At 36.7% G+C, this 15601-nt stretch overlaps 1 protein-coding gene across 4 annotated transcripts in view; it reads right to left on the bottom strand.

Moving 5' to 3' along the window:
- The window catches only part of NELL2 (neural EGFL like 2), a 400719-nt gene that overhangs the window by 226117 nt on the left and 159001 nt on the right, over nucleotides 1-15601 (bottom strand). The gene's annotated exons all lie outside the window — the stretch shown is intronic.

The raw sequence follows: 15601 nt of genomic DNA, 5'->3' as shown, positions 1-15601 counted from the left end.
GGACTAGTGTTAACGTTTCCTAACTAATGTCCCCCACATCCCCTCCTACTCCCTTCAATCAGATTCTCATACTGCTGCAAAGTCATCTCTCTAAAATATAATACTTCATCACATTTTACTGCTGTTTAAAACCCTTCAAATGCTTCCTAATGCTTTCATGATAAATATCAAGGTCTTTCAAATCGCTGGAAAGGCCATGCATTATCTGGCCACTGCTTCCTTCATCACTTTCATCCCCAAATTCTCTACTTACTGCCTCACACCCATTCACTATACTCAAGTCACACTGGGCAAGATCCACATACCATACATCATATTAGAGAATATTTTCTTTTTAATGATATCTTGTGCTCAAGAGGTGTATAGAATCAGGCTTATTTTCTCATGTATTACTGAAATGTAAGTAGATAAAGCCTTTGAGAACAATTCAGCAACATATGTCAAAATAGTACAGATTTTGTACAATGTCTGACCTATAAATTCCTATTTATTAGATTCAAACTGATATAATAATTATGGTGGTATTTTTTAAAATAGTGAAACTTGAAAAAAATCATTATTATGCTTTGTTTATTTGGTATAATATATTTTATTTCATGTATAGAAAGGTCTCTTTTGATAGAGACCCAACATTAATACTGCATATATAGAAACTCATCACTGTTTTTTGCACAAGCTAAAGAGACTATCCCAGTTCAATGTTTTTTAGTTTCCTGACATGTTATCTGTGATAACTGGATTATTTAGGAAATTTTTTATCCTCGAAGTCTTCAAAATCAGAAAATAGTTTGAACTTGCCCTGAGTGAAAGTCTGCAACATTCACAACAAAGTAAACAATGTAGCAAAGATGATTCTTTCTATTCTTCTCAGGATGAATGCTATTAGCTTTGTCAATTGCTGTGCACATAACCCCCTGTTACTCTGCTTTATTAAAGCCCCACTTCAAAATAGAAAATGAATAAACTTGATCCAGTGAATAAAAATACAATCAATTATTGCTTTTGTAGATGAGGCCTCAGCATAGTAATCTAAATTTATAAATCATAATAATCTAAACTAAATATGTATAGAAGAGATGGAGTACAACAAAAATTCTTGGAAAGGGGGCCAAAATAGGGAACACCTCATTCAATAAATAATGCAACAAACATTTATCAAACATCTACAATGCATTAGATATGGTGCCACATGATGGAGATACAGATTTAAATGACAACTGAACCCTGCCTTATGTGAAATGGAATAATTCAGTTCATTGAATTATGTGACCCTGGGTTAGAAGCCTCACTCCTTATCACTCACCTAGGACCACTGTTATTTCCACCTTGACACTGGCTCGAGTTAACCGTTTATGATCCCTGTCTTTCTGGTCTAATATTCTTTAAAGGTACCATACCACATTTCTGTTCTGTTCTATTTGAACCACTGCCCAAAAGGTAAAACTTCATGCCATCTCACATGCCATCTATTTTCTCCACTAGTGATGGCCTTGCACATGGCAACTGACCACTAGTTTCACCAAGCTCTTGAGACCGCCTTAGAATTCAGGCTTCACAAACGCTGAAAGTCAGTGCCAGAGTAAGAATCAGGCCCTTAATTCAGTGAAGACAATCATACTTCATTTCCTGTCATTCTTGACCATAATCCCCCAGTTTGAAAGCAGCAAAACCAGACACATCTCTCCTGCTTTTATCTTCATATCTCTCTGGATTTCCTTCACCTTCAATCATCCTCCCAGGGCGTTGAAGATTGAAGAAACAATTACAGATTCTGCATCCCTCAATCTATGCCCCCTTTCTGTGTGATTTGACAGGTCCTCCATCATCTGTACTGGCCTTGTGACTTGACTTGCCAACAGAACACGATAGAAGTAATAAGGTCCAACTGAGTTCCTAGCCTAGGTCTCAAGAGTCTTTGCAAGTTTGGACTTTCTTAGAAATCTACAACTGTCATATGAACAATCCTGGGCTAACCTGCTCAGTTGAAAGAAGACATGGAAAGATGCTCCAGTTATCCCAGCCATAAAAGTAATGCCACCACAAACAAACCAGCTGAGCTAACAGACCAGCTAACTACAGATGCATAAGCAAGCCCAGTCAAGATTAGACTAACCAGATCAAGCCTTCTCAAAAATTTCCCAAGTGAATCCAGACCAAATTTCCAAGCAGCCAACATCTCTTCTGACCCCTAGTCCCCCTTCTCATTAATATCACCTGTCTATGATAGTCCCCAACTTTGAAACCTAAAAACAGTCTTCCTCTCCAATCTGTCTTGGGAAATTTTGGCCTTTGGAATACTTGTTCAACACCTAAAATCTGAGTTTGCTTGCCTCCTTGTATACAGTGAATTTCATGCCCTCATCATGTAAGTATCCATACCCATACCCTTGAGCTTGTCAATACCCAGAATTACTCCATCTCTGAAATATTTCAAACCTTAAACCATGAGGTTGTTTTCAGTCATACATACAAAATAACAAACAAGAATAACTACAAAAACTTTTTCTGTGGTACCCATCAAAGAGTTATCTCAAAAAAGTTACCAGAATCATACACACATATGCCTGGGCATTTAAAACCATTTAGGGACAGATAATTCTCCCGGTATATAAAAATCATCTAGAAGCATAAACGAGAGAAAACAACCCAAGAATATTTTTAAAAAGAAGAGTGGTAGATCATGGTAGACTTGTTTTCCAAGATAATAACTCTTCTACTAGAAAGCTACAACAATTAAAATACTGTAGAATAAGTACCGTAAGAGACAGATTAATAGAGAATAATAGAAATCCTAGAAATTAGTTCAAATACATGTAAGTATTTAACATAAGATAGAGAGTTAATCAGTGAACAAAAGATTGTCAACAAATACTACTGGAATTATTAGCTAACTTGTCTGACAAACAAAAAAAACTTAACAAGAATTATTATCTCATGTACACAAAAATAAACCCCAGCTTATTTAAATTTAAAATGAAAAAACAGGGGCCATTCGGAGGTTAGGAGGTAAATATTTTTATAAATAAAAAAGGCTTTTTTTTAGCATGCGCAGAAAATCCAATTACATAAAATCTTAAATCTTTGTGTTGAAAAACACTAAATAAAAGAAGCAACATTATAAAAATATATTTGTAACATACATAATAGATGATTATTATTACAAAATGAGCTCTCTCAAACCAAGAAGCAAAAATAATTAAATTTTAAAGTGGATGATATACATGAAAAATTAATTTAAAGAATACAAATTTCCAACAAACATGTAAAAAAAAAATTTCAGCAATCCGGAATTTTGCTTCTATTTCTTACCTCTGTCCCAGACTCCAGAATCACACGTACAATTGTTTGCTCTGCATTTCCATTTAAGGGGTTAACACACCTCTTAAACAGAACATACCTAAACTGAACTCTTTATCTTCACCACTCTCCCACATCCAGCCAGATTAGCAGCCTTCCCCATCATGGCTAATAGCAACTTCATCCTTCTACTTCCTCAATCCAAAACCTTTGGAGTCATCCTGACTCTTCTCTTTACTCATGCCCATATTAAGCTATCAGAAAGTCCTATTGGCTCTACCTTCAAAATGTATACAGAATCTACTTCCTATCACCACTACCTATTGAAGCTACCATCTTTTCTTGTTTTGGAGACTTACAAAAACAGACCTGCCTTGTTTAAAATATGTAACTTGCATCCTAATGCCCTTAGGGTAAAAATAAAAAGTAAAACTCTTACCTCTCCAGCTGCATTTCACATCATGTTCTCCGCACATCAGCAACACTGGCCTCCTTTATACAATATCCTATCTCCTTATACAGAGCGCTTGCATATTACATTTTCTCAGCCTGAACATTCTTCTCTTCACTAGTGTAATGCTATTCGTTCATCAGATCTCAACTGCAACATCATTTTCTGAAGGATGCCTTCCCTGATCTCCTTGCTAGGCAAATTTCACTTATTACAGACACTTTACCAATAACGCACTGCTACAACACTGCATTGCATATTTGATCATTATATGATTCATGTCTATCTCCCAACCTGATCGTCACATCTTCAAGGATAGACAGCAATCTTATTTTGTTCATCACTGTAACCCCAGTGTCTAGCAAAGACTAATTCATAGAAGGTGCCTAATAATTATTTTCCAAATGCATAAAAATTATGGAAAAGAGACTCAATGGTAGGATACCATTTCACCTTTAATTCCATATGCATAGAACAATCACCCCCCCCCACACACACACACACACACTACTATTTCTAGAATTATTCCAAGCTATCTAACTCCTAAATTCATTCCTGGGCATATGGCAAACTCAGCCAGGACAGTTAATCCAATTCTTACATTCTACTTCACATTCACTGACTGTCTCCCCCAGCTCCAGGTCCTTGACCACTTAGGAATCATGGGCTGCAGGGACATGAAGAGATGAAATCAATCAGTGAACAAGTACAATGTCCATCTTGTTCTATACTAGCCCACCCCCTCCCTTCTTTTCAACCAACAAATAAAAGTGACCTTTCTGAGATTCAGGGCCTGAGAAATTCTGGAGGTAGACTCCACGCATAAACACAAATGGGAAATTCGTAATACTGTTTGCTGTGCACTGACTTAATTTGTAATCAGAAAAGCTCAGTTTTTTATTCGTTTAAAAACATGATGTTTACCCACAAAATAATATGAAAAGAATGTGTTACCCTCTGCATTTTTCCCCCTCTTCCTCCAAGCATAAGAAAGAATTAGCTTCCCAAATGTAACAATAACAACTCAGGCAAAAAAAAAAAAAAAAAAAAAAAAGAGTTTGTGTTTTGGGCCTTCTTACAAATAATGCTATCATATGTTATGGGGACCTGAAATTGGCCAAAAAGACCTGACTGGTTGAATAAAAACTGAGAGAATATCCGCACACACTGGGTTTCAGCATCGCCAGGTACATTTGTACAGGCTCACTAACTCCTCCCAGATCACCATCTCTGAAATAAACTCAGGAATCAAGAGGCACAGGGCACAACTCTAAAGACACGGATTAATGGGAGAACTTCTGCAAAGGAGGAAAGGGAATTTAAGCTTGTGGAAAATGTGTTGTCCTAAACTTTTCTAGTACTGGGTTGCTTTTATTAATCTTCTTCCACTTACAGGACCTACAATAAAAAAACCAGACATCAATGTATGTGGGACATGCATAGTTACAAGTTGGATGAGAACAGTTTAATTTAACACTGAGACAGCACAATCCATCTCAGCAGAGCCACCTGGCATAAACTAAAACTATATATCTTATGAGACAGAAGCAAGCTACTAAAAGCCTGGGAAAGCAGACTGATGTGAATTATTCCACCAAGCCCATTTAGAAAGAGACCTCATCTAATGAAAATGCAAAACCGTCAAAAAAAAAAAAAAAAAAGATTTGGGGACCAAGGAGGAAGAATTCACCATGATCACTGACTTTGAAGAATTCTAGTTAACATGTTTTTAAGTTCTAATTCAATATGATTTTCTTGTTCTTTCTTTACCAAAATCAAATAAAAATCCAATCAGAAGATATTCGCTTTTGAGATTTCTTTTCCTGAACCATCAAAATCAATGGTTTCTGTTCCATATAGGGGGCCCAACAAAGTAATGAAAGGTCGTGCTTCCTAGAATGACACAGACACTTCATTTTAGTAATGTGTACTAATTTACAGTTTTATTCCCCTTCTTACTGCGTATAGAAATAGTAATACTAATCCTAAAAGTGTATTTCCTAGGAATTTATGTATCCTTCGAACATGTGATTAGCGCGGTCTCTGGAACATCATGAATTGTTCATTTCTCCATTCAAACTCATCTTCTACTTCTGCTAATGAGATACGTCACACATCACATGAGGCAGTATATGAAAAACACAGCATGTGTTCAGAGTGTGGTGTTCCCACTCCACTGACTACGTTATCTCAGGCAAGAGATACTTACTGCACACTCGAGATTCAGGAGAGGAAGAAGAAGCTCTGTGGAGAAAATGGGCAAGGACAGCTCACCCACTAGCTAAGTCTTTGCTAATTAAAGTGTGTTCCATGTCCCAGCAGGGTGACCATCACCAGAGAGCTGATCAGAAATGCAAACTCTCAGGCTCCACCCCAGAACCACTGAATCATAATTTTCATTTTAACAAGATCCCTGGGTGATTCATATTCCCATTAAAATCCGAGAAGCACTGAGCTAAGTGATGTGCTCCTGCACGCAGGCCTCATAATTTGTTGGACAAAAAATTCAAGTCTCAGTAAAATTATCAGTGTATGTGTCATGGATCATTGGGGTCACTTCCCAACGGTTAAAAGGATAAATATTCCATGTGTGTGTTATATATTATGGTGTGTGGACTTAACATTCTCTCTCCTGGGTTGCTGAGTTTGTTGCACAAGTGTCGTGAGATATCTCTTTACAACTTGAAAAAGTATTTATAAGTGAGGGCCATTCTGAAGCCAGCCAGCCCAGAATTTTCTTTTTACACTATCAGTATAACTGAAGTCTAAAACAAACAGTAAGCCCAAGATCTGAACTCCAAATCCTAAAAATATTTGTATGGCCTTACTGCTTAGGCCAAAACTCCAGAGACCAAGTAGCCAGTTCCCCAGTAGAGGCAACAGTTTCGGTAACTGGGGTGAAGAGGGTGTGGGTAGGAGCTGCTACCATTTAAAAGCAAGACCTAGGCAAAGACTCTAGTACATAACGTGGGTAGAATATTCGAGGAGCAAGGCATGGAATTACAGCAGCCATTCCTACAAACAGATATTTCACAAGCCCAACGTTCCTGAGGTGGATGCAGTCCCATTCCTACGGCCTCTAACTCCAGAACAATTTCTTACAGCAATTTCATGTGATTTCATGTGCCTTTTTTCTATAGTTAAATAGTTTTGAATTTGGGGCCAGCTTTTGCCCACAATGAAATGTGCCTGAATTGCACTCTATTACAAAACCGTCTCTAAACTGAGAAAGAAAATTCCTTTCTGACCCTTCCTCACACTGAACTCCTATATCATTGTGTTTTCTTCATTTAATTTTTAATCTATGCTAATTTTATACAGTCCGTAAATATATTCTGGACAACACAGGCCACACAAAGTATTCAAGGCATCCAGCAGGGAGTCCAGTGTAGCCAAGTTACCATTTTATACGTTTTGCTAGGATGGTAGGTGTTGTAACTTTCTTATGCAATGGGCACTGTAATGTGCACTTACTTTTATTATGCAATGGTTCTATCCGAGTTTCTACTTTCTACATAATTGCCAAAATCAACTTGTAAGCTGCTTTAAATGGCACATATCTTATTTTTCCTATTCTGATTTCAAAATGCCATTTTGTATGATCTCTATTGAGGAGAAAATAAGCCCATTTTTAAAACAATTACCTAACAACACTTCAGATAAGAAGCTGTATTTTTCTGCCTAACATAAGTGTTTTTCTTCTCTTTTAAATTGAGTCTCATATGAATGATATCTAGATTATCACTCTTTTGCTTTGCTATAAATCTGAAATCTCCTTACTTGTTTCAAAGCCTTACACCACTAAGGAAGACTAGCCTCTTGATCACCTAAAGAGTCACACTTTCAGTTTCCTAGAGTTGTGTTAGACAGCATGATTTAATTACTATTACGGACAGATTTGCATAAAGCTTTTTTCTGAAGAGGTTTAGGCCATTTAAGCAATGTCATTAGATGCGCAGAGAAATTCTTTTGAGAAAATGTAATGGAGCATGAAAAATAACAAAAATCCACAAAATACATTTATTCAAGAATCTTAATAATGAAGAGAAATTACAATTCAAAGTGAAGAACTAGAGGCTGAATACTCTCTATTATTTTAAAATAAAAGATGATTAAATAGGCACAGCATAATGCCTCAGAATCAGAGGGCAGCACCCAGTGTTATGTCTTCTGGAAAACTATGCTCATTTCAGAAAAAAAAAAATAGATTCAGTATATTCTTTGCCATCTATGGAATTTACTGAAGATACAGAACAGCAATTAATTTTAAGGATAATCTTGTACAAACTCATACTAGACAACATTGCAGTAAAACAAGCAAGTTCAGCCTGCCATAGACCATCTATCTCTCATTAAAGGATCTCCCATGAATTGATATTACCTTGTCAAGGTTGCTGCATAAAAAGAAAAAAAGCCATCCTGATGCCCTTTTAAAGACCTACTGACACTGGAGACAAATGTTTTCAGGTTTCCCTCAGCACTGCCACCTAGTGCTCCTCGTGGAAGGGGGAACCAGCTTTTTGTGGAGTAATTTGGGAAATTTGGCAATATTTAAAAGTGCCATAATCTTTGACCCAGCAATTCCATCACTAGCAATTCTCCCTGTAGGTAAGACCACATAAAAATGCACCAAGACTGGGGTATCTGGGTGGCTCAGTGGGTTAAGTGTCCGACTCTTGATTTCGGCTCAGGTCACCGTCTCACAGTTGTGAGATTGAGCCCCACACTGGACTCCATGCAAGAGTGGAGTCTGCTTGGGAATTTCTCTCTCCCTCTCCCTCTCTGCCCCTCCCCAGCTCATGCTTTCCCTCTCTCTCTCAAAATACATAAATAAACACTTTTTAAATGCACCAAGACTATTTATAAATGACATCCTGCAATATCATTTTTAATAAGAAAAACAACAAACTAAAATATCCTGTGATGGAGAAAAAATAAAGTTATAATAAGCCATACATTGGAGTAATATTCAGCCATTTAAAAAGTTAGTTGATATGCAAAAATCTCCAGGATAAAGTCCAGGAAAATGTGTGATATCATTTACCGTATATGAAAAGCCTACACATGCATATGTGAGTGGGTGCACTGAGAATCATCTGGAAGGATACACAAGGACTAAAAGTTTGCGAGAGGAGGAAGAAAAAGGGAGATTTTTATGTTTTATTTTATATCTTTTTGGATGGATTGAATATTTATTGTATGCATGCATTATTTTTAGGTTAAAACGTTAAAAATGCTATACTAGGATTATGAAGAATGATAGAGTCAGATAACTTTATACTACTTTGGACTGTGGAGTAGAAGACACAGCAACTAAATCATTGTGACACTGTCATCATCCTCTGATTCAGCTCTGCCTTTTCCTGGCATCCCAGCTCTGATACAAGCTGACTACTAACAGTCATTTTTTTGTTTTTCTAAAGGTCATTAAAATGTATCATGCAATGTCTCCTATAGTCATTAATCTGAAAGCTATATTGTTAATTATTCTTGCTTATTGATAAATTGCCAGTTCAGTATTTTTCCACTGATTTGACATTTATCAAGATATTGAAAGATAGCATGACCAACTGCATTTTTGAAGAGTTTATGAAAACGTATTAGCAAAAATTAATTGTAGTGTTTAGGAAGCCCACAGGATTACCTTGATGAACTCTCTTTAATAAAACGTAGTTGATTTGTCTTTAGTGAAAATATTCCTTACCATAAGCTTAATTACCTTGAATAAGTAAGGCATAAGTGGACTATTTTCTTGCCCTTTTTTCACATATGCATATAGATTTAGAGTATATTTATAGTATACTAATTTATAGTATATTAATTCTACAACTTATCCAATATTACTTTAAATGCTAAATTAAGTTAATTTAGGGGAGAAGAGACTGAATCCAAACCAAATGTTGGGGAACAACATCAAAAAAACATGACCACTGATTGACCCAGGAGCTGGACCCAGGCACTAGGAGGATCCTCACCTCCTCCCCTGCCTTGGAACGTGGATTCTGCTTACCTTCCTCACTCCCAAAATGATCCAAGGGCTTAGCCTGGAGATAATGATGTGGGGTTAAAAACATCTGCACTACAGACTGTATACGTGACTGAATCCAATTAGGGCCTCTTTATACACTTTGAAGATTTGAGGGCAATTGCAGGAATCCATTCATCTTGCCACCCAAGACAAGCCTCATCTCTAAGTTCCCTTTGCTATTATTAAAACTTCCACCTACCAACCTGGAGTGGCCTGCCTCTTTCTTCAGTCTCCCCCTGCCCTCTGCTTGAGGGGGCTGGTTTTAGATTATCCCTGCTAAGCTCCCAAGAGGTACACCAAGGTTGTACACATGATTTATTGCAACACCATAAGGTTTCAGCTCATTCAATTGTTCGCTGTCACATAATATTCTCTAATAACTACAGATTTTCAGAAAGCTTTCTAAAAATACTGCCTCTGATAGTAAAACAACACATTGTCCTTTTGATTGCTATTTCTATCTTTTACATTATTGAGGAATGCCTCAGTCAGCACTGGCATTCTGGCCATGTAGCCCCTTGTGTCTCCATAATGCCAACTAATTTATAACTGTGTTCATGCATGAGAATCTCACGTGCATACTGCATATTTCCCATGCTTCCAGCATTACTGTAGAGACAGCTAAGTTTATTGGTTGTGTTGCTCCAAAATGATTTTCTTTTTTAATGTAACCTACATATATTATATAATTGTTTTCTTTATTCCAAGAACAAAGAAACTCTTGGTGAATTATATCCCCCTGGTTTTTGTTCCTCATCCCCATATTTACATATTCAGAAGTCTCTGAATCAGTTTTATTGCACTGTCACTCCATTTTTGAAAAATCTCCAAATTACATAAGTGGCAGTCACTTAATCTCCGTCCCCACTTTTCTATGCAGTTTAAGTGACAGAGCTAGAATCATCCATATTTGCACACTAATGTGAACATAAAAGAGTTAAATCTCCCAAACTAGTCTCTTTGGAAAATGCACATATAATGTAATCTACTTTTCTATTATTTAAAATTAACGAAAATTTAAAAATTAAATTAAATTAATGAAAATACCCATAAATATATGAAAAGTTTACCATCTTCATTAGTCATCAGGGAAATGCAAATTTATTCTTCTATTTAAAAAAAACTTTTTTTTAGCATTTAATTTATTTCTGAGGGAGAGAGAGAAAGAGCGTGAGCAGGGGAGGGACAGAGAGAGATGGAGACACGGAATCTGAAGCAGGCTCCAGTCTCTGAGCTGTCAGCACAGAGCCTGACACAGGGTTTGAACTCACAACCCATGAGATCATGACCTGAGCTGAAGTCAGACACTTAACTGACTGAGCCACAAAGGTGCCCCAGGGAAATGCAAATGTAAACTACAATATAATATCATGTACCAACATCATTTATCATAATGCTTAAAATAAAAAAGATAAAAAATGCCAAGTGTGGGTATGGGTGTACAACAATGGGAACTTTCATATATTGGCGGCAGAGTAAACTGGTATAACCACTATAGAAAATGGTTTGTCAAAACAATTTTACAAGAGGTTAAAACAGTTTTACCATTAGATAAAACAGTCTTAACCTATGAACAAACAGCTCTCAGGTATATACCCATCAAGCATGCATAACACCAAAAAACATGTAAAGAATGTTTATAGAAGAAGTATTTTTTAACTATTTTTTTTAATGTTTACTTATTTTTGAGAGACAGAGTGCGAGTGGGGAGGGGCAGAGAGAGAGAGGGAGATAGAAACCAAAGCAGGCTCCAGGCCCTGAGCTGTCAGCACAGAGCTTGACGTGGGGCTCGAACTCACAAGCCGCAAAATCATGACCTAAGCTGAAGTCGAATGTTCAACCGACTGAGCCACCCAGGTGCCCCTGGAAGGACTATTTATATAGCCCCAAACTGTCCTTCAGTAATAGACTGGATCATCGTACATTAATGCAAATAGAATATATATAGCAATAAGTATGAATAATTGACATCTACATGGAAAAATATAGATGGATCTCACAAACAGGATTTTGAATGGAAGAAGCCAGACATAAAAGAATACAAAATGCATGATAAATTGGTTCTTAGTATCAGCCTTGGTCAAGACTTATCCAAAATACTGAGGAAGAGAGTGGCCTTGAAAAGCGTACATCATACATCTCATACATCAGAACACAATTTGGAAAAAATAATTACCTTCCATTATATACTGTGTGATTTTAGAAAAGTCATTTAATCCCCCTGGCTTCATTATTCCTCTGTAATATAGAGATAATGAAGCCTTACCTCCCCAAAAGCAAATGACTGTTTTGAAGATCTCTAAGGTCCTGTGTAGCTTTATATCTATGACTCAATGAGATGGTTCCACTTCTTTGTACTTTCATGAATAAAAACAGAGTTCTTTTAACAAAACAATAATAGCTGACATGGTTTTAAGCCACTTTATACATATGTATTACTTATTCAGTCCTCACATTTCATACTAACCCCATAAAATAGGTATAACTGTTCTCTTCCTTTTACAGATAAGGAAACTGAGGCTCTGAGAGGTTTGATAACTTGACCCAAATTGCACAGCTAATTCTGCTAGGGCCAGAATACAAACCCAAAAAATCTCACTCTATTACTCACATACTTAACTACTCAATATGCAAAGACAGTATAAGAACTCCATTTTATCTAAGCTGACAGGACTTTTTAAATTAACTTTAATACAATCTGTTGTCTAATCACCACAGAGCATGTGAAAATGTCATCTATGTTATGGATTGAAACTCTGATTTTGTTCAATCAAAGGAATGATGATTTTAATTTATTCATATAAATCTGGCCTCTCTGAGACAGTACTAATTTAAAAAACTATCGCTACTGAACAAGCACCAGCCAATTTTGATGGTCACATTCACATTTCCCATATGTGGTGCTGCTCTAGAAAAAGAGGGGAAATCGGCCTTCCTTGTTATTCCTTGTTGTTTTAAACACAGCCACTTCTGCAAAAGACCTTATAGTATTAGTTCAGATTACTGAATTTTTTTTTTATTTCAGTTGACTTTCTGTAACTTTCTGTTTGCTATAAGTTACGTCAATTATTTTCTGACAACTGTTTTTTTAACTTAGACGGAGATTTTACATACTTCGATTAGTTGGACCTCATCCTATTTCAGAGTTAAAGTCACCCACAATATTTATACTTTGCATTTTCTAGAGTTAACTTGCATCTGTGTCCGTCAGTCTCATTGTTGACTAGTTGAGAGCCTGTGACTGGGGTAAAGGATGCAGGGATGGTGTCTGCAAGGGGAGAAGAGAGGGAGAAAGGCAAATCCTGCTTACTTTGCAAGCAGCCTAGACTCAGCCAGGACACTCAATGGTTTTGCATGGCAAGCTGAGTTACCAGCGGATAAAAGTAGATTACTTAGATCAATTGTCGTAGATGGTCTTAAAGAAGGAAGCAGGCTTGAAAAGCATAGCACTTCTAAATGGAACTTCTCTGGGACTTCTAATCAATTGTGTGTTCTTGGAAAAGTCATGCACTCACTGTTATTAGGAAGATGGAAGCAATGCCTGCCTCATACAGTTGTTGTGAAGCTCAAATGAGGAACAACCGATGGAAGTGAGATGACTTCATTGCGCTGTGATTATCGCTGCCTTAATTATTTAGTGTTGGCATTTCTGCCTTTAGAACTTCTGTTTCAGTTTAACTCCACCACAATAGCTCTAGGGTGGGGGCAGGAAGAGGCTTAGCCCCTCCTTCCAGCACTTTCCCTTCGTAGATTCAAATAAAGGAAAGTAACAGGCTTGGTTCTCTCTGACTTCTTTCCCAGAACAACAACCTTCTTACTATTCACCAGTATTTATATTTGGATAAAGAGCTAAAGCTGAAGTTACAGAGGGAAAATATAAAGCAGACTGCAAAACAGGGCTGCTCAGAGTTGCACAAAACTCTGCCGAAGCAAGCCTGAAAGCATTGAATAAAGAACACCAAAAACCGACTTGCCACACGCACTTCTTTTGTTCATTTCAATCTTGGCAGAGTAAAATTCAGCAGTTGGGTTATGTGTTTTCCCTTCCAAGGACTTTAGAAACAAGTGATTAATCTCTTTAAACAGTTCTCAGTAAAGAATATATTTTGTTAATTTTATGTCATTACAAAGGCTATCGAGCAAGAGCTGCAAAGACAGGATGAGTGCAGGGTATAAGAGGAAGGCTTCGGTTTCTCTTTTTAAAAATAAAAACCACACAGGTTAATTTATACTCCACTGAAATGAAGTTCTCATAAAATAGAGCAATGATAATACTGAGAAAATGTACATAAGAAAATGAGATGTTTCCTTCCCCTCACATGAAACAGTGAGACTCTTTTTCTCTCTCTTTCTCCCCCCTCCCCTCTCTCATAGCTATTTGCTTCTCTCAGCACATATGAATATCTGAACAATCTAAACAAGTCAGTTAATGATTATTAAATTTATTTTAGATGTTATTTTTTTCTTTTATAAAACAAATTTTTGCAAACTTTTCAGAAGCATATTTCCTGAAGTATTTTCTACTGACTAGCTTTTAAATTGTGCATGGGGAGACACATTCCCAAATAATCTTTAGGAATATTTACCATATGAACTAAATTCTTATTTCCCTTAGGGGAAAAAAAATTCTGTAGGTGTTTACAGAAAATTTCTTGCTGGCTCTTGTAAAACGCTGAATTCATCAGAATTAGAAGCACTTCGAATACTCTAACTACAAACAAATACAGGCACAAAACCTCTGTATTCCATGGCACTCATATCACTGAATATAAGCAGAAAGACAAAGTCACTTTATCCTTAATACTTTTAATGATAGAAAATGAAAGACTCAAATAAATTATTTTGGCATTTCTTCAGTGATGCTGCGGTCCCTTCACTGATTACTTAGCTTTCACTACTATATATGAGACAAAAACAATCGATTTTCAATCATTAACACCAAAGTCTGCCAGGAGTACTCTGCATTAATAAATCTCAAAATATTTTACCATTTCATTAAGTCTAAATGCATGTTGTTGGGAAGATTTCAAGCACTGTCTGATTTAGTAGGCAGCTTACTGTTGGTAATAAGAGACAAATGGTAAAATCAGAATTGAAATTCACTACTTCTGACTAATGCATCTATCATGATGGTCCATTATTCCAATCAACCTGTCTCTAATAAAATTGACATCACTTAATGCAAATCTATTATATTCAGGGGTAACAACGTAGAAATAAATGTGGAAAGAAGAATAAAAGAAGTTAAAGCAAAAAGTCTGATTCCCGTTATTGTCATGTTAGGAATATTCCCCCTCCTGCCTCCAACTATGTACAAAGAAAACTACAGATCACCACAAGCTTTTAGGGACTAAGACAAGTTCAAGGAAGAACTCAGATTACTCCTCACCAAGGAAATTAGCTTGTGACATATGTAAGAAAATTGCATTCAGTCCTTCCTGGTTCAGCCAAACTTACTTGACTAGGCTAATGTACGTTCATGAAATGGATTGGCTTCAATGTAAAGTCTAATAAAATTGAATATAAATGAACTCCTGAGGGAATTAAATCAATGGACTACAAAGCGACTTCCTGATTTTTCCCTGATAACTCATCACCCTCACCAGAGTAGGAGATGGCAATGGTAAATGGAGAAGGGTGAACAAAAGCCCTAGCAAAAGCAAACATTCATTCTCTTTCCCCTCCTTCCCTTGCCCTTTCCATCCCCTCCCCTACTTCTCTGTCCTCCTATGTACATGGATGATTAGTCTGCATTTACGTAGTCCCGTATATTCTACAAACTTTATAACACTCGGTTTGCATAGGTTACTATTCTTTTGTACAAA

The sequence above is a fragment of the Puma concolor genome, chromosome B4 (assembly GCF_028749965.1).
Source record: "Puma concolor isolate L17-30 chromosome B4, mPumCon1.1.hap2, whole genome shotgun sequence".
Lineage (NCBI taxonomy): Eukaryota > Metazoa > Chordata > Mammalia > Carnivora > Felidae > Puma > Puma concolor.
Note: the sequence above shows the minus strand (reverse complement) of the source record. Positions and strands in the feature narration are given on the sequence as shown.